This window comes from Nelumbo nucifera, chromosome 5, assembly GCF_055504915.1.
Source record: "Nelumbo nucifera cultivar China Antique chromosome 5, China Antique-T2T, whole genome shotgun sequence".
NCBI lineage: Eukaryota > Viridiplantae > Streptophyta > Magnoliopsida > Proteales > Nelumbonaceae > Nelumbo > Nelumbo nucifera.
In genome coordinates, this window is record NC_142653.1 from 42,915,903 (window position 1) to 42,936,634 (window position 20,732).

At 43.3% G+C, this 20,732-nt stretch overlaps 1 long non-coding RNA gene across 2 annotated transcripts; it reads left to right on the forward strand.

Annotated features, from left to right (window-relative positions):
* The first annotated feature begins 873 nt into the window (after positions 1 to 873).
* LOC148791489 (uncharacterized) lies at positions 874 to 9,827 on the forward strand. 2 transcript variants are annotated; one of them, XR_016075910.1, is made up of 3 exons: positions 874 to 1,714; positions 5,603 to 5,674; positions 9,691 to 9,827. It is a non-coding gene; the product is annotated as an uncharacterized LOC148791489 (long non-coding RNA). The 2 variants fall into 2 exon arrangements; XR_016075909.1 differs by having other exon boundaries at positions 9,683 to 9,820.
* The last annotated feature ends 10,905 nt before the right edge of the window (positions 9,828 to 20,732 follow it).

Here is a 20,732-nt window from a genome sequence, read left to right on the forward strand (position 1 = left end):
GGTTTTTCAAAACCAAAATCCTGTGAAGGATTTCAAGGCAAGACTAAGGAAGTGATAGCCATTTTACTATCTATCTGACTTAATCAAAACAAACAAAAACCCATGTTCCTTTCCCAACAGAAATGCTTTCAGATTGCAAAAAAATCAGCTTAAATAAACACATCCCGAATCAAACAAGGCCTACCGGCAACAATCATAAAGGTTCCATCAAAATTTTACCCAACAACCCCAAACAAACCACAAGATTGAGAAATAATAGTTACAGGAAGAAACATTTCATTTCAATGTATGAGGGAAAATTCGTTTTAATCAGATGTTAACTTGTCATTAAGTGACATTTGAAAAAGACACAAATGCCCTTCGAGTGTCATTTAATTTTCTTTATCAACCATCTAAATGTTACAGAAATTTAACGGTCTCAAATCCTTGCCTCTTCCATTCAAGAAAGTTGGGGTTACGTTTGAGTGGTCATTCTAATGACCTCAACTCTCTTGAATATAAGAGGAAAGGATTTGAGACTACTAATTTTTTGTCAATATTTAGATAGTTGATAAAGAAAATTGGATGGCACTCATAGGGCATTTGTGTCTTTTTCAAATGCCACTTAATGGCTGGTTAGTAGCTAGTTAACGGTAGGTACTGGATTGTCACATTTTAAAAGCTCGGGTATTGAATTGTTGCATTTTAAAGTTCGGAGACCAAAGTGGCACTAAACCCAAAGTACAAGGTACTAATTGTGAATTTTCTCAAAAAAAATGAGACATTTCAATTGCATGTATAACACGTGTCCTCTCTTTCTTTCCCCTCTTTGTCTCTCTCTCCTCTCTCCCCCTTTCCTCTAATTGAACAAGATAACTTTGCTAGAAAGTGTGAAGGAAAACCCTGCAACTTCAGAGGTGTTGCATTTCTCTACAACAACCCCCACCTCTCTACCCCGTCTCCACCGCTTCTCTCTTCATTTTACTCTACAACAACCACACTTCCTTTTCAGGGTTTGTCCAGAGAACATAGACATGGTGATTATTAACAGTCTCTATGGTAGAAGGCACCAATGAGTTTATCTTCTTGCCATGACTAGGAAATGTTGGGATTTTGGGTTTTCTTACAAGTGAGAATAAAAAGGCTAATGGGTTTTATCCCCTTTTCCTCTCTTATCAATTTTCTTCTCTCTAATTTTCAAGTAATGGGTTTTATCACCAGTTAAATTGCAGTGCATATTGAGCTTTCCAATGTCCACCTCAATACCTAACCCTAATTCCACGCTCTTATTCATCATCTCAAAAGTCAGAACGGTGTCTCATTTTGGGGGATTTGGTCCTCCAGATATTAGAGACACCTATTATCTTTTTGTTCTCAACATTACATTTAGTAAATATCTCGTATTTCTCTTAATTTTGTACTCTGCCATCTCCATTTCAAAAATTATGTTTTTGAATACTTGCTTTCAATTTAGCTTCACTGGGAACCATTGCAGATGATCTTTTCCCTCTTTTAGATAAGTGCGGAAAGGGCGTTGACATCTTTAATGTGACAGAACCGGAGAATCACGTGGGTTGCATTTATTCAATATAAATATGCAGATGAAGCAAAGAAGGCGGTGGACAAGATGGTGAATTTTGCTCCCTCTGTGTGTTACCATCTTATATAAGTACCGTTTATATGACATTGGTTGGTGGGCTGTTTTATAGTTCAATTTGCAAATGCCAAACCCCATGTAAGTTTTCTGTTCTCAGTTAGGCTATTGTTGATGAATAAGTAGTTGTTAAAATAAGTATTTTTTTTATATGTATTTATTATAATTACTTGTTTTAACAACCATTTAAGGTTGTTTGGTGATCCACTTGCCAAATTACTTATTGTGTTTGTTAAACGCTTATTGGGGTGGAGATGTTTGGTGAGCTAATTTCCCCATAGGTGCTTATATTGACATAAATGACAATTTTAGCCCTCAGTTCACTCATACATATAAACAATATACATTTCAATGAAAAATTATCACATCATGACACCAGAGAGCCCATGTGGGCCCACATGTGGAGTGCCACGTGAACCTAATTAATAATAATGATAATAATAAGAAGAAGAAGAAGAAGAACAACAACAACAACAACAACAATAACAACATATAATAAATATTATTGATAAATAATAACAATAATTGCTAGATGGCTGGGTGAAATTTCAAAAATTTCCTAATCCTTTTGGGAATTAAATTCCTTGTGTTTTGAAAAACTACATTTTTCAGAATCAGTCTTGCACTGAACCGAACCAAATTTAAAACTAACCAAAGAGGGAGATGTACACTTGATATGGATACCACAAATGCAAATCCCAAGATGGAAGTTTATGCCCAAATCAGTCCTAAAACCAGCCTCCATTGAAGATGGCGCAATGTGTAGGTGAAGATGATTCAGTAACATAGTTTTTAGCAAAACCGCAACCCAACTGCTTAGATCGAACTGGGAAAGGTGAGCCTGAAATTCCTCTGAATTTTTCTTGAAAAAATCAGAAGAAAAACCAATCTTTATCAGTCCTTGGTAGCTGAGGTCGAACTGGGAGACAAAAGGGTGTAGAGAGGAGCGGAAACTGCAAAGATATGAAGCTATCTCCTAATTAGGTTAGGAGATAATCCAGATCTAAACCAGATCTGGACTCTAATTAGAGATATACCTTATCTTCTCATAAGTTTAGGTGCTCCATACCCAAATTCGCCCCGTATCACATGACAAATTCAGGTGACAATTTAATTAATCATATAAACTATGGGCCTTAGGCCCATCATCTATGAGGCTCACGACTCAAGGGTGTTGCATGGCCAACTTAGGCCTGATTTGTATGGCGTTGAATCCCACAATGACCTCACATAAGTTCACATGCGTTCGGCCCAACCTCTGTGAAAAGACTTAGCCGAATTCACTACTAAACGCAGTGAATCCCTGAACACATCACTATGGGCTTAATATGGGCCCAACATTTACACTTAAATGATCATTGAATTCAGCCATCCTATAAAGACCCAAAGATAATGGACTTAAGTAAGATAAAGCCCATCAGGTAATCAACCTTTAATGGTCTCTTACACTTAATCTCTCGGCCCATAATGATAACAACACTACCCGATAAGGAAAGACATCTCCCCTAGTTGCAAGGTATAATGTCACACTCTCTACTTGGATGGATCACAGGAATTAAAATCTTTTTGCAAACATTTTTCATATATATATATATATATACCTTGTCCAACAAAAGGGCCGATCCTATCACTATGATCACTCACTTAGATGAATTATCAGAATTCCCCAACATACCCAGGTTTTGATACTCAATGGATCTTACTAATTGGCATATCAAAGACAACCCAATCCAACACCTAGTGCAGTACCATAATCAAGTCTAGGGGTTACGTGTAACTTTCCAATTTTGCCCATCAATCTCCAAGGTCTAGGGCATAACTGGAAAATGGCCCGGGTTCAGTGTTTCAACCAAACACACACCAGACGTGCTTTGGGTCTAACCCTAGTAGTTGAAACAAACTACCCCAACTTCCTTGGCAGGATAAACTCCCCAAGTCTATCAAACAGCTGAGAACATTCTAAACTAACACGAGTCTCATAAGTGCTTAGTTTAAGGGGTAATTTCACAGAAACGTACCAATATCAACACGAAAAAATAATGTACTTTTATTCATTTACAATAAATGTATCTGTACATCAATCTGATTAGGGCTAAGGGCATACACTGTCTAACAATAATAATAATAATAATTTAACAAATATTGAATAGTATTTCTAAAAAGTGCTTTTTAGGCGCAATTTTCACAAAATACTTCTAGAAAGTGCTTTTAAGGCGCAATTTTTACAAAATACTTCGAGAAAGCACTTTTAAGGCGCAGTTTTCACAAGATACTTCCAGAAAGTGCTTTTAAGGAGCAGTTTTCACAAAATACATATTAAAAATAATGCAACAAACGAAAATTCAGATTATTCAAAAAAAAACACAAAAAGGATCACTAATACCAATGAGAATTTTAAAAAATAAAATAGGATAATACATATTAATAATAATGCAACAAATGAAATTTTGGATTATTCAAAAAAACACAAAAAAGATCACTACTACCAATGGGGATTTAAAAAATAAAATAGGATAAAATTTATTGTGTACACATTAATAAGATTGAAATAAGTGAAATTTTGGAATATTCAATTAATTATAAAAAAGCCACCAATATCTTATTTAAAATAGTAAAATAGGACAATATTAACTATACATATTAATAATAAACCAACATATTAATAAAAACACCAATACCAATGAGAATTTAAAAAAGTAAAATAGGAAAATTTAGGTTATTCAAAAAAATAAAATTTGGGTTATTCAAAAAATTTGAAAATTTGGGTTATTTTATTAAAAACATCACCAAAAAAATTCATGAAAAAATACAATGTGAATTTAACATCACCAAATAATATTTACTAACAAAACTTCACCATTACACTTAACAAATAAAAAATACAATCACAAGTTTCCAAAAAAAATCAAACATTTAACTAATTATTAATCACAATAGCATATGCAAAACATAACAAATATTCATATAAAAATAAAGAAAAATGCAATCGCAAATCAACAATACATGTAAACATTTTACTAAATATTAATCACAACAAAATATAAAAAAAAATCACAATTATACATATAAAAAATAAAGAAAAAATGACATCACAAATCAAGAAAAATATAAACATTTAACAAATTATTCATACAAAAATCAAGAAAAAAAAAACTACAACCCACATATTTCAGCATTTTTTTTGCATGATTTTTAACAAAAGAACACAAAAAATATTCTACTTGTGCATAAGAACCATCACATAAAAAAAGCAAATATTTCAGATTTCTCGCTTGAAAAATCTAAAAGAAAAAAGAATCCAGACAAATATTCACCCACAAATAAACAAGAAAATAACATTAAACAAGGAGGGGAGGAGTTTGGGTGAACTAACCTTCGTTCGCCGGCGACTGGATGGTCGGGTGTCATCGTTAAACTTCCCCAATCACAGATCTATGAATAGGGAGAATAGAGACATTTCAGTCGTTAAAAAATCCCTTTAAAGTGCTTCAAATTGAATAAAATATGCACAAAAATAGTCAAAACAACAAAGCGACAGGTTTGCCAACCATATTTTTTACACCGTTGATCATCGTCGGTGGACTTGTAACTAGAGTTCACCGCCCTCTATGTCTACTGTGTTCAAATAGGAGGAGAGGGAAGAAAACCCTCGATTTAGGGACTAAATTGTCCCATTCGATTTGAAAAAGCATTTTTTCATGAAGTGCTGAAAAAAAGCAACTCTCAGGTCACTTCTTGGTGACATTTTTACCAAACACACAAATACTTCTTTACCACTTGTACAAGCCCCACACATTTTTAGTGTTTACTTAGCTATATGCTTTTCTTGTAAAGTTCCCACCTTTTCTCGCTTTTTGGCCTTGGGGGGTGTGGTGGTGAATTACCTATAATTAACAAATTTGCAATCCAACTTCTTGCATATTGATTTGGATATTGGATGATTTGCACATTGATTTGTTCTTTTCTCAGTCACAAGGAAAGGATAGTTGAAGTATTTCTGAGGACAAGTGGGAGGTCAAGAAGCCGCAATCCCCACCGAAGGTACGAATCATTGTTCTAATAGCACCCAAATCCTTGAGTAATTTAGTAATGAAATCAAGAATTTATATACAAACATAGAACTCTTGAGGCACAATTTGTCTCAACTTTCTAAAGCTTTATTCTGTTGGGATGCACATGTGAGTAAGTGTATGGAATGAGGAATGAAAAAGAGTCCCACATTGGGAAGACACAAGAAGTGCAAAAGACTTATATACAAGAGTGACCCATAACTCCATAGCTTAGGCTTTTGGGTTGTAAGTGGTGTCCATCTCTTGTGTACAAGTCTTACACGCATGTACGTGTATGAAGCCCCCAATTGTGGCAACTCCTCATGGTCTGTGACCCCCTTCAAGGCCCAACAAGTGGTATCAGAGCTGAAGGTTCGGCTGGGTGCAAGTGTTGACAGATGAACATGATGATGATTCCCATGGCTTTGCTTCCTTTCCCCATGGTTGAGTAGTTTGCATGAGATGGCTCTCTCATGGCTCTACTGGTTCCCCATGGTCGAATGGATTGGTTGAGAGCAATTGGTGAGCGATTTTCAAGAGCATGTACTGGTTCTCAAGATACCACCCATGGTTACGTGTGTTCGGATAGGTAGCAAGAGGTGGTGGGCACCCTATGGTCGTGAACAAGGGCTCTTGGTGTTGTGCATGCAATGCAGTATGGTACATGTCAAGCTTGGTGACCGACTTCCATTCAAGGGGGAGTGGTTAAAGAAACTTACATGTGAGGGGAAGATTGTTGGGATACACGTGTGAGTAGGTGTATGGAATGAGGAATGAAAGAGAGTCCCACATTGGAAAGACACAAGAAGTGCAAAAGACTTATATACAAGAGTGGCCCATAACTCAATAGTTTAGGCTTTTAGGTTGTAAGTGGTGTCCATCTCTTGTGTACAAGTCTTACATGCATGTACGTGTGTGAAGCCCCCGATTTTGGCAACTCCTCATAATCGGTGACCCCCCTCGAGGCCCAACATATTCCTAGGGATTGGATACATGATTCCTGCTTAGCTATTTCTCTCTATGGACTATGGACAATTTGTCTATTCTTATTACTATAATGTTCTACCAAGATGAATGCTTTATGTATAATTTCTGATTTGGGGATTTTAGGGTTAAAATTATTAAGTTGACTTACCATGGTGTGTTACATTTCAAGAACATACAGATCTTAGAGTATGTGTTCTGTGCACTCGTGGGTGCACTGGACACGTGAAGCGAAAGGAAAAATGACATGTCGAACAGGAATGTTAACGCGCGTTTGAGCGTTAAGGTGGTCTAGTCCAGTTCACGCGAACACAAACACGAACTGGTCTAGAACACAGACAAGCCCCATTTCTTCGATTTCTTTCTTCCATTTCTTTCCCTACCCATACAACAAACCCTTGTCCATTGGCAGTGACAAACAACCCTCCGGTGGGTCATTGACAGCGACATATTCTTCTTATCCTCTCCATTCTTCTTCTCTGGCGGGTCATCGTGGACTCAGTCATACCACTGTTGGTCACGTAGTCCTAGATGTAAAGCCCTATTTCAACAAATTCATATTACTACTTAACTATAAAATAATGCATCAAATGTATTCCAGCAACTGTCATCTAATAGGATGTGTTAAACAAATTCTCTATTCAGATTATTTGACACCAACTTTGTGGAAACATCTTCCTTATCAGAAGTGCAACCACCTGAACCCACATACAATCTAAAAATTAAGGATGATTTGGAGGGTTCTAAGGCATTATCATGCTTGCTAATGAAGGGTTTTTTGGCAGCACCCTATTGTTCGAACTACTTCCAGGTGACCGATGACTTAGAGGCCGAAGTGGAGGATTTTTGTTAGATGAGGACTTGGATGCCAGGCTGACTAGGATAAGCCGGGGGGGGGGGGGGTTGATTGGGTACCGAGCTAGATTGATTGCCGAGATATGTAGCTTTTTCAGGGAGACCTGCAACATCAGAGGACTCGAGGTGGCTAACCCGGTGAGGTCACTCCGATGCTTAAGTTAGTACTCTTGTAGTTATTGCGAGCTAGAAATTAGAAAGTGTGAGAGCTAGAATGTACTTAATCGCCCGTACCCTCCTTGTGTCATTGGGGTTGGTGCCTTTATATAGGCATTGTTTGGTGTGGACTTCACGCACTGTATCCGAGATTTCCGGGAGGTCGTGCCTAACCAGTCCGAGATCCTCAGAGGTAACCGCCATGCATGTTGACCATTCTCCAGAACGTTCGATTCGTAAGCCAATTTTCGAGAAACGTGGGAGTGTCGGGATGTGCATGTCGAATTTGTCGGCGAGCACGTCTCGCAGGTTGCCACCTAGACCTTAATCAGGTTGGCACGCCCTTGAGTGAGGTTGCTCCTCGCGTCGAAGTCACTTTGACCAGTAACGAGGTGCTACAGGTCGGCCCTGGACAAGGTGCTTCTAACCAACCTGAGTTGTGGTCGAGGTCACCAAGTTGTTGGTAAAGTCAGGCCACTAGGTTAGGGCAAAGACGAACTACGATTTAGAACTTCAAATCATTGCCTAAGTGGCGTCTGAGTGTTGTCCAACTATTTCGGGATGCCATGTATCACAATGTCACTGGAGGACCAAATCCACCCTCGTCACTTACCAATAGCCTATGCTTTTCAGGTTGTTTTGTGACCGTTAACTAATGTCCCATTGACTTGGCTCCTCACAGATGGTTATACATTTCTATTTTTTTTTAAATGACAGATACATCTTCAACACCTTCAAAATGATGCTAGGGAAGGACTATTTTTCATATTTATTCAACGACAGAGACATCTTCAGTACCTTTGGGATTTGAAATTTTATTCATATTCCTTGTTTTCTTTCACATAAATGATGGACTCATTTCTCATATTTCATGTCTTCATCTTAAGTCAAAAGAAAAATGATTTGTTTCATTGTGAAAGAAAAAGAAAACTTGAGTTTTAGTGGGATCAGGTTTTATATTCTGTACATGTATGTTGTGACATCGGTTAGTTCAGGTTTGCCTTAGACTTTACTGAACAACAGCTTTTGCAATGGTGTGGGTCAGAGTATGATGGTGTTTTGGTTTCTGATGAGTTACTTGATGCATTTTGAGATTTAGTTGCAGAATATTTGACTGCCTTGTATTATCCACTCTTTAACTACTCTTGAAAGTAGTTAATGCTTTTGCATCGGTTGCACTCTTTGCCTTAATTAAATTTTAGATTCATGTTTGTTGTGTATTGGTGGTACTCTCATGGGGATCTTTTTCTTTAAGATCTCCCATCCGGATAAGGATCTAGGAGTGATCACCCAACAAAAGCAAGGAGTTCCTGGTCCCTTATTTCAAGTTTGCTTCAGTCAAGTGAAGGGGATAGTGGTCCATAGATATCTACTGATGGAGAAGTGGTTAGTTCCTGGTAGCAATATGAACTCAACCAATGATGGAGATAGGAAGAGAGAATCTCAACAGGAGGAGGAGATGTCGTTATTGCTTTACGTCTAGGATTGCAAGACCAACAGTGGTATGATCGAATCCGCGATGACCCACCAGAGAAGAAGAAGAATAATACGTCGCTGCTGGAGCTTTATCGCCATCGATGGAAAAGGGGTGTATGGGTAGGGTTCGGTGGAAAGAAATGGAAGAATGGGGCTTTTGTCTGTGTTCCAGATTCATGGCCGCATGAACTGGATCAGACCACGATAATGGTCAAACGCGCGTTAACATTGCCTTGGTCAACGTGTCATTTTTCCATTCGCGGGTTCATGCGTCCAATACGTGCACCCGGGTGCACAGAACGCGGACTCCGAATCTTAAGCCTCTTGAATTGTCAATTTTCCTTGGATGGAGCTTTAAATTTAGTGAATTTCGTTTTTGTAATTCTATAGCTGCAACTGTATGCATGGTAAAATATTGCCAGAGAAACATTTTATCACTCAAACTCGACTGATTGGCCTTGCTTAATGTAATTCAAAAAAACTTTATGCTTCTTTTGCAACATTCTGTTACTGATGATAATATTTTTAGGTATCTAGATGATTACAGGGACAGGGATTATAAGAGAAGAAGCCGTGGTAGAAGCAGAGGCAGATAGGGTCTGGTCTTCCCACTGTTGCATGCTCATTTTTAACATTTATCTCTTCCTTTTGTCGCACATTTTGGTTTGCCTGGGTTGCCCTGTTCATGAGTGGTGAAGCAAGGGAGTGGTATTTTGGGTCAATGTAAGATCACTTGCAATGTGAGAGGTAGGAAACAAGTAATCTCATTGTAGCCACAACTTTCTTTCAATTTCTTTGTTTTCGATTAAGACACTGAAAAGATAATTTTTTGGAGAGAAGGCTATGATTTTGACCTTTTGGGGCTAAAACTTGCCTCATTGATATGTTAGTGTTAGAGCCATTTGGTACCCTTGGGATCCAAACATATTGCTCCATACAAACATGTTTCCCATTCAAAAACTTTATTTATTTCAAACTTCACAATATAATCGCAAACGACAAATTTCATGAACAATAAGTATAAGTTGTGGACATCTGTCTCCAAAAGCTTTCATTTTGAGAATTTAGGAAATCTCTTTGGGAATAAAGGTCATTCAACTTTTGCTCATCCCTGAGACTAACTTGCTCAGTATAAAGAATTTGCTCATCTACCTTTCTGAGTTGGGTTTGGGGATCTATGAACACCGTTTTCCTCCATTTGATCAAATAGATTTTTATCCTATCCATTTTGGGGGCAAGCTTATAAGCAGCATATCCACTTATTTGCATGTTCCATAAGTGGATTCATGTTTACATAACTAATGATGGATTCACATTTGGGGAGGCTATTGCTCTATCCAGCATCCAGCTTAAGCATTACCACCGTTCTGCTTATTCGACCACGAAAGCCCCCCTCCTTTAATTCCTATCTCTGAGAGATTCTCTTAAGGCTAGTGATGAAGGGTATTTTGGTCCTCCCACACAAATAGTGATACATGAACGTTATCGACAATATAGTGCCAAGTCAGTGGACCAGCTCGACAGGTCAACTAGGAGCACCTAGCACAGACCGACCGTGACCTTGGCAAGGCGAGCCGGTGGTCTACTAAAGCCACGGCTGACCTGACCAGGGAGACAACTGAGCTGTGAGCTTAGGCAACTAGCGAGGCGGGCTCACCTAACCGTTCGCGCACCCCGCCCTCAAGGGTGCCAATGTTGTGGCCATTGGAGCAGCTCGCCAAACCGTACGCCGCAATCCAAGCAAGCGAGCCCCAACCGTCGTGGAAATCTCATAACTGACACCCTACACACCTCATTTTACGGAAACAGTACTGCTGGAAGCTCAGGAACATTACCAGAGTCCCCTTGAGCCCCCAAAAACCTATAAAAGGAGTAAGAATTCGCCTAGGGAGGTATGTGCACTGATATATTCAAGCTCTCTCACACTCTCAAGAGATTTCCATACCGTCTCTCTAACTTAAGCATTGGAATGTTCTCCCCGGGTAAAAACTACACAAGCACTCTCACCCTTCTTTCCCTACAGCTTACTTTAGCTCGGACGTCCAAACATCAGCTCAGCCACACAGCTCAGCCCAGCCATATTGATGCACAGATAGAATCTGAGTCACAATACACGAGGGAGTGTCCAGATCATGCATCATCAGCTAGTAATCAAATTCCTGTACTGTCTCGAGGTTCCTCTGTGCTCTCAGATCTAGGACCTCCACTGGAGCTCTGTCATTGAAGTCTCCTATTAAGACATAGGGGAGATTAAAAATCTCCAGCCAGGACCTCAAAATAGCCCAAAATCTATTACATTGGGCTTTAACAGAAGGGCCATACACAAAGGCAATAAGCTAATCTTGCAAGGGAGGAGACGAAGAGACCTTAAGGAAAACATAAATGACACTTGCCAAAAAATAGACACTTGGCAGCCACCCTTCCAAAGAACTTCTAGACCTCCTGCTCACCCTTTAGGAGGGATCAAATATGAGTTAGAGTACTTCAACATGTTACTAATTCTATCAACTTTATCATTACGGATTTTGATCTCGCTCAGAAAATGAAATCCGGATTGTGGTTCTTAACCAAATCACTAAGAACTTGAACTGCCTTGGAGCAAACTGCTCCATGGCAGTTCCAACTTAAAATTAATATTGGTAGTGCCGTGGATGTTCCGGGCCAGCCACCACCGTCCTTAACATTAAAATTGAATCAAAAAAAGGAGAAAAAATACTTATAGGAGGGCCCTGATTGGAATTGGAATCAGGGGTTACAGAATTTTCCAAAGCCACTAGACTCTCACTTTCCACATACATTGGACCATCAAGATCAATAACTCTATTAAAAGTAGTATACGTTGAAGTCTCCAATCTCTCAAAGATAGAGAGGTCTGGTCTCTCATCCTCTATCTATAACGAGGAAACCAGGTCGATCCTTGGCCTTTTCCACAACCTGGCGTTGGAATACTTGGGAGACTCAAAGAGAGCAAGTTTGAGAGAGAAGTTTGCATGTGTAAAGCTAGGCTGAACTCTTCAGTGGAAACCCTTACAAGAGAGTGATCAGGGGCTCTCTGACCACTCTTGTTGGTTCCTTGGGACGTAGGGGACATAACCATGTTAGCAGTAGATTGGTTCTGATTCAGAGGCGCCTCTCCTGTAGCCAAAAAGGATTTTGAGGGTTTTGCTGCGAAGGGTCTTGTTGCACCTGCTGATGTGGGGCCTAATCCATTATGTGAACAAAGTCCCAAAACTGGGGCCGCCTCCAATTTCTGTGCATAGCTAGTAGCTCTACACGTAGCCAAGGTTCAAGAAGGTTCTAAACTAATGACCTACTCAGCGACACAGAAAATAGACCCAAGGGAGATCTTTGTATATGTAGGTTACCTACTGGTTTTAAGAGGGGCCTCCACCGAAACTTTCACCTACACTCTTATATACTTTTTTTTTATAATCTAACGATCCATTAGAAGCATCAAGGATACAAAAGGATAAGACTGGTTTTTTTGAGGCAGAGGTCTAGAAACAAAAAGCTGAGTCCTATTTACATTTGCCCTTGTTGATATAGCATGGGCGGTGCTAACATCCTTCCTATTTACATACATTAAGTTCAAATCATCAAAAAAAAGTAAGAATATACTTAATGTGGTCAAGCAGTGACTGTTCATTCCACCTAATGCTTCCATTGGTTCCTTTGAGCTTCAACAAAAAGGAGTGGGCAAGGCCGATTCTTTTGACAATAGGTCTTCCCACGTCCTCCTAGAGGATTTCAAATGGAATGCCATGTAACTGGACGCAAACTACACTCCTATTGTGGACATCCAGGGACTTGGGGCTTAAGGATTATCCACTAGCCATTCAGCTGCTAGGAGCCACCATCATCGTCTTCAAAGAGAAAGTGCAGGCGAAGTGTCTTCTTTGGAACGGAGCTATGAATAATCTGTTTAGTCCCAACCTCTAGAGGTTATAAAGCCCTTGTTCCAGTTCATTGAACTAGTCTATAAGTCAAGGGTATAGGCAGCAAATGAAGAACTTCCAGAGGTCGTAGAGGTAAGGAGAAATATGAGCATGGATGTTAACAAGATCAACCCCCAGCGGGTTCTCAGCGTAAAGCATATTCTGGAAAGCTTCATTTAGGGTATTGAGATCCTCCATAGCTAAGAAGCATGGAAGTCGGGAGAAAGCGAGCACTCCGGATTCGGTGCATTTAGACTCGTATGGATTTTCTCTTTGAATCCACTAAAATTTTGACACGCCAATCCATGCTCAATTGACCATCACCTGATATCAATAGTTTTTTTAATAAAGAAATTAATTTTATAATAGAAATTTCTAAAACCCTCACATTCTTTCTTCTCACACGCAAACCTGCTCCCCCAACCCAACCATTAACCTCTCCATCAACACCTCAACGGTGTTCAAACTACAACTGTGAGAGATTCATCCCTTCACATTCAGATTCCCTAATGTCATGCCCCTCAAATCTAAAGGCCTACCACCATTTTTCTGTGAGGAAAAATGCTCCAAAATTCACTATGGAAAAGGATCTTTTGCATTTGAAGCCTTCTGAACATGATATACTAAGGCCATCCCATCTTTGTGTCCATTCTCGTTGACAAAGAGGTAAGAAAGCATGGCCGTAATGGGAAATATAATGTGTAAAATTCAACCAAGACATCTCCATTTGGAAAGAAGACAAAAACTCTGCCCCTTCATCTCCAACGACAACATATTTGCAATAACCTTCATAATCCTCAAATAGCAATACGACCATAGATTTCTATTCAAGCTTCACCGTCAACAAAAAACTGAAACCTCTCTGATCTGACCAGGATGGGTTGTACTTTGTCACAGAAACCCCTTTACCTCTATTTCCCTCCCAAGTTTTACCTTGAAAACCCCCCATCTTTGACCTCTTTCAACACCCTACCATCTCCGTTTCCACCATGAGTCTTACTTTCAAAAGCCTTGCCTCACTGAAGACCTGCCATTGAAGAACCGCCAGTACTAATTTTATTCTTTTTTTTTTTATTACAAAACTCCGCCAGGCAGCTATTCCATAACATTACTGCTTTCCATCTTCCTCAGCAAACACGCCTGATATATACCCTTTAATATGCCCGATATATTTCTGTTCAGTTGCGGCAGTTTAAACATCGTTGAAGGAGAGGGTAATGGTTGGGTTGGGAGAGCAGAGTTTGTATGCGAGAATAGAGAATGTGAGGGGTTTAAAATTTTTATTATAAAATATTAATTTTTATTAAAAATATTGTTATCAGTCATAAAGTTTCAATCGGTTGCAAGGGATGGCCAGTTAAGTATAGATTAACGTGTCAATATTTTATTGGACTCGAAGAGAAAACCCCTTTGGGTCTAAACGCACTGGATGGATGCGGTGTGAGCAAGAAGAGGAGAAGGATAGGAAGGAAGCATTAACAAGACGGTAGAGAAGCACCTTGAAATTGAAAGTCCAAATTTTACTGACAGTCTGACATAAGGCCGAGAATGGCCACCTCTTTCTCGCCAAGTGGCTAAAAGCACCGTAGTCCTCTAGCGAGAGGGCCGAGGTGAAGGATTATAGTGCTGAAAGACAACACCCCGACAAGACTTCTATCTAAACCCCACTCCCTAACACACGAAAACAAACTACTCGTCCAGAAGCTACCTAACCCAAAACAGAAGATAGAGAGAGATTAACCAGAGATGTACCGAGAAACTAACAAGAACAAACTAACTAAACTAAACTAGTTAAGATTAGTGGACTTTCCTTTCCAATCCGGTTGAGCTTCCTGTCCCTTTGCGAACTATGGACCAACTAATCGGAATCATGCATATTTCCCCTCCGGATGGGCTTCTCGCCCCTTTGCAAACTACGAACCAGCTACTCAGATTCATGCATCTCATTAGGATTTCACATCATCAAAGATCTTTGCTTCCTCCTCTTGGAGTTTGAGGCCTCGATCTCTACGGACGAAAATAAACCACCGATTTACCAATCAGTAAACACTTGTGCTAGTTCATGTTGAAGTTAAAAAATCTGAACTTGGTAGTGTTTAATGGAATAAAGGACACTCAACATCATCAAAAAGATGTGGAACTGGATTCACTGATCTTCAGTTAAGTGCTCTTTCTACTAGTTCACTTGAGTTGCTGATATAATTCATGTTGATGCTCGGATTGGACGAGGACAATAAAGAAAATTTGTTCTGCTTACTGGATGAATTGGCTAGTGGATGGATCTGAGGGCGTGCTGAGGCCGAGGGGTAGAGGAGCCCGAGGTGCGTTGTGATTGAGGGCTTGCCTGTTTTCGAGGTCGGGTGAGGCCGAAGTCGGTCTTGCAATAAAGGGGAACATCAGAGGCTCCGAGTGCTAACCCGAGGTGGGGACTCCAAAAGTCAAGTTAGTAGGGCATAGCAAAGAGGACGGACGGGGTCGCCAGAAAGCTAGAGAGCAAGGGAGTTTTGAGAGATGAGAGTATAGGGGCCTTTACCTTGGGAGAGTCATGCCCTATTTATATTTGAGGTTGCCTGAAGGCGAACGGATGTGGATGGTCAGGATGCGATCCGGCCCTGGGCGGGTGGTCATCCGGGCCCGCCGCGTGTGGTTGCACCATTGGTCCCGTGTTGGGTGCTGATCTCTACATTGCTAGATGCATTGATTGGCTCTACACTTGGCCACGCGTCAACGTGTCGGAGGCTTGCCTAAAGTGCCTACATCATTTTCCCTCCACTCCCGAGGCCGTGGTGGAGGTCTTAGTTGAGGACCTCAGCTTCAACCGAAGAGAGTGTCGTTCTTGCTGGGAGGTGTTGAGTGGCCTTCTATGGAGAGGACCTCAACTATATCTAGGCTTGAGAGAGCGGTCTTTGGGTGTGGAGGTGCAGGTCCCGATTTCGGAGTTGCTGATGATAGCTCGGCATGGGAGCATGGAGATGTCGGCTACGGCCGAGGCCTTGTTGGAGGTAGTCTGGTCTATGGGCGTGTGGATGTCGTCCTCGACTTCGAGGGGCTTCCAATAGCTGTCGTGTTGATTCTGTTCCTTGGGGAGGTTGTGAAGGGCCGAAGAGCACGAAGGTGTTGGTTTTGGCTTCAGAGAGCTTGGTACCGTGTTTTCTACAGGTACGAGGTGTGCGTGCCCCCAAGTCGTGTGCTTCAGATGAGCTGATGAGTTCGTACGTGGGCCAGGCATCGACTTCTGGCCGGTCACCACCATGTGAAGTGCAGACGACGAGTGGGTGTGTCGTTACCATGCATGAGATGAATTCCGACATCTTGTATTGTCCGCACGTGTGACGGGTCTCGACGTTGAAGGTCTGGACCGTGCCCGAGGTGGGCATTGGGTCGTGACCGTATATGAGACGGTAGTGGTGTTCCCTTGTATCTAGTGCATAGGGTTGGTCGTTTAGGTCAACTTGGTGAGGAGCCGAGCTGAGCCCTTAGTGGCGGAGGAAGCTTTGACACGAGCTGGTCTCGACTTTGCTGGCCTAGGTAGGAGCATTCTTGTTGTCGACCCGACACGTCGGCTCACTTTCTCGTTGATAAGCATCAGTTAGCTCGTGCTTGCGTAAGGGTGTCGTTGAACGCCAGGGACATGTTGCTTGAGTAGGCGAAGTTACTGGAGAGGGTCCTAGGCAAGGGCCAGTTCGGCGAACAGGTGTCAAGAGGGTGCCTCAGCTAGGAGGGCGCCTCAACCAGGTCAGCCGTAGGGTGGCCGAGGTGAATATTTGCTCTGTTGCATAGAGGACTCTTTTGTTGACGATTGCGCTTCCGCTATGGGTTACTTGTCATGCCGTCAGCTTGCTGCATTTGCGCGAGGAGGGCGACGGACGTAAAGCTGTCAACGTCTGAGGTGACGCTACCCCGAGATGAGGAGGGTGTGTGTCCGTCGAGAGGTAGGCAAAGGGGGCTGCCAAGGTGGGGTTGTCGCCCGAGGTGATGAAGTGTTTGTGCCTGTCGAGGAGGTGTGACCGTCCGAGGGTCTGTTTGCCGAGGAGGAGTCTACAACAGCTGAGGTGTTCGTGCGTATCGTGTGCCGTAGAGATCAAGGCCTCAAACTCCAAGAGTGTGAGAGAGCTTGAATATATCAGTGCACATACCTCCCCAGGCGAATTCTTACTCCTTTTATAGGTTTTTGGGGGCTCAGGGGGACTCTGGTAATGTTCCTGAGCTTCCAGCAGTACTGTTTCCGTAAAATGAGGTGTGTAGGGTGTCAATTACGAGATTTCCACGACGGTTGGGGCTCGCTTGCTTGGATTGCGGCGTACAGTTTGGCGAGCTGCTCCAATGGCCACAACATTGGCGTCCTTGAGGGCGGGGTGCGCGAATGGTTAGGTGAGCCCGCCTCGCTAGTTGCCTAAGCTCATAGCTCAGTTGTCTCCCTGGTCAGGTCAGCCGTAGGGTGGCCGAGGTGAATATTTGCTCTGTTGCATAGAGGACTCTTTTGTTGACGATTGCGCTTCCGCTATGGGTTACTTGTCATGCCGTCAGCTTGCTGCTTTTGCGCGAGGAGGGCGACAGACGTAAAGCTGTCAGCGTCTGAGGTGACGCTACCCCGAGACGAGGAGGGTGTGTGTTCGTCAAGAGGTAGGCAAAAGGGGCTGCCAAGGTGGGGTTGTCGCCCGAAGTGATGAAGTGTTTGTGCCTGCCGAGGAGGTGTGACTGTCCGAGGGTCTGTTTGCCGAGGAGGAGTCTACAACAGCTGAGGTGTTCGTGCGTATCGTGTGCCTTTGTTGCAGTTGCATTTCTTCTATGTAGGGGTCGGTGCCCCCTTCCGAGAGGTTGCAAGTTCCAAAGATTCATCGCTCAATAACCCATCTACTCAAGCACCCAGGTGGGCAAGGCCGAGGCCGAGCTTCGCCGCCGAAAACACGGGGCCCCTATCCTTAGCGAGAAGGAAAGGGAGGCACATGCCATAGCTCTCCTGGCTGCCCTTCCCATGGGGGACAGGGTGCGTAAACCCATGCGCAACCAAGGCTACGTGGAGCTCGGCCGGTGCTGCGGACCACTTTGGTCTAAGCGAGGTGGCGTTGTTCCCTTCAACATGTCTGTTCTGCCATAAATTGTGCCAAGCAGAGGGTCGATGCCACCTCTCGAGCATGGATGATAACTCGCTCGCTTGGAGGGTCTCTCTGAAGTTGAGGCAAAAATCAAGGGCAACCCCGTCAGTTGCAACTGAGGTCCGTTAGACTCCCTGTCAAAAGGGGTGAGTAGGCATTTGACCTCCAGAAGGCCGTATATCTTGGGCCGACATCCGGTCCGGGCATGTAACCTTGGTGAAGGTTGTATGCTGCAGCCAGTCAATCGTCCAAGGGCATGTGGTCTCTAGAGGGTCATATGCCTTGGGTCAACGTTCGATCCGAACATGTAACCTTGGTGAAGATTGTATACCGCGGCCAGCTGGTCGACTGAGGTGAGGGACCTGGAGACTAGGCATATGACCTCCAAGGATCATGTGCCTTGGACCGAGGTCCAATCCGAGCGTGTAACCTCGACAAAGGTTGTAAGTTGCGGAAGGTCACTCAGTCAAGACAAGAACGTATACGCTAAGGGTTTGAGGCGAGGTAAGAGAAACTTGTTTTATTACAAAATGTTTACATGGTCTGCCAAGGCCGAGCTCTTGTGGTTACATGGTCCAACTGGTGAGCATTCCCGAGGCCGAGGTGTCAATAATGAGCAACTAACTACAACCGTTGCTACTGGGGTGAGGTGATGAGGTTAGTGTCAATGTACTACTTTAGATATCCGCGGCGGATGAGGGACTCGATCTTGTCCTAGAGGTCATAACAGTCCTCAGTGTCGTGGCCGGCACCGCGGTGATATGCGTAGTATTTTGCTAGGGGTGGTCACCCCTCTTTGGGTTCCTCTTTCTCTTCCTAGGCCACTTCATATACTCCTCCCCTCCTACTTGCATGAGTATGTGTGCTCGGGTGGAGTTGAGTGGTGTGTACTAGTCGTAGGATGAGGCCGACAGCTTCTTGTTGTTGTCGTCACCGCAACTGTCTTCATGTCAGTGGTCACCATGGTCGCGGTTGGTCTCTCCACCTTGGTGATCACCAACCGAGGCTTCATCGGCAGCAATGTACTTCTGTGCCTTTTTCAAAAATTTCACCTTGGTTCTGGGCGGTGTCTTGGCGACAAAACACTTAAGGGCCAAACCGGGGAGGAGGCCTTCGATTGCTACATCCATGGAGACCAAGGGGTTAAGGTCGTGGACCTTGAGTTCTTATTTCTTGAAGAGGTCAATGTAGGACCGTAGGCTCTCACCATGTCATTGTCAAACGACAATGAGTGAGGCGACGCTCTTCTGGCATCGTCGACTACTGATGAAGTGGGTGAGGAAAAGGTTGGCGAATTGGTTCCATGAGCTGATGGAGCAAGGCGGGGGCTCGGAGAACCAGCACTGAGCTTCCCCCTTGAAGGTCACCAGGAAAGCTCAGCACATCAATGCATCGGAATACCCGTATAGGAGCATGAGTGCCCGAAAGCTCTCAAGGTGTTCGTCTGGGTCCGAGGTGCCATCGTAAGTCTCCAGTGCAAGAGCTTTGAAATGATGCGGAAGAGGTTTTGAGGTGATGGTGGCGGTGAAGGTGTCCCTCCTGGTGGAGGGGTACTGACTTGCCGAGGTGTCACCTCGGCTCTCCTTGACTTACCGAATTTCAACCTTCACCACGCCGAGTTGCACTTGCAAGTTGGTGATCTGCTGGCCGACGGCTACCTCAGCTTCGTCCTGACCTCCTCAGCAATGGGACAGGCCAGCTGTGTCTCGGTTCCTTTTGGCCCGTTGGTTGTCGAGGTAGTCTTGGAGGTCCGAGGTGCAAGGTGGAAGTGGCATTTCTTGTCGACGGTAGTGTCCTTGGCTTCGGTGTCAGTTGCAAGACCGTACTGATTCATTCTCCCGTCAGCAAGGAGGTTGGAGGGTTCTTAGTGGCTGACTTACACTTTGGCCACTTCCGCTGGACGTTGAGGGGTCAGCTCAGTAAGGTCCGACAAGGTGCTTGGCCGGTGGAGCCCGCGAAGGGCGTACACGGCGATGCCCTAGGTTTCAGGCGGGGCGGTTGCCCTACAGGCGGCCTCCTGCCAGTTGCCCCATCTCATCCAGCCTCTGCGCGAGGTGGTCAAGTCGGTCGAGGACTGTTTGGAGTTGGTCCCTGGTGACCAAGTTCTGTGTAGTTTTCTTGTTTCTTGCCATTCCTTTGGAACCTGAGTTGTAGTGTTGGGGGAAAGGCTTAGCAGTCATTCCCACAGATAGCGCCAATTGTTGATGCTCGGATTGGCCGATGACAACACAATAAATTTGTTCTGCTTCCTGGACGAACTAGCTAGTGGATGGATCCGAGGACGTGCTGAGGCCAAGGGCTAGAGGAGCCCGAGGTGCACTGTGACTATGGGCCTGCCTGTTTCTGAGATCGGGAGAGGCTGAAGTCGGTCCCGCAATAAAGAGGAACGTCAAAGGCCCCGGGTGCTAACCCAAGGCAGGGACTCCAACGGTCAAGTTAGTAAGGTATAGAAAAGAGGGTGGATGGAGTCCGAAGAGCTCAAACAAGGTCACGAGAAAGCTAGAGAGCAAGGGAGTTTGGAGAGATAAGAGTCTGGGGGCCTTTACCT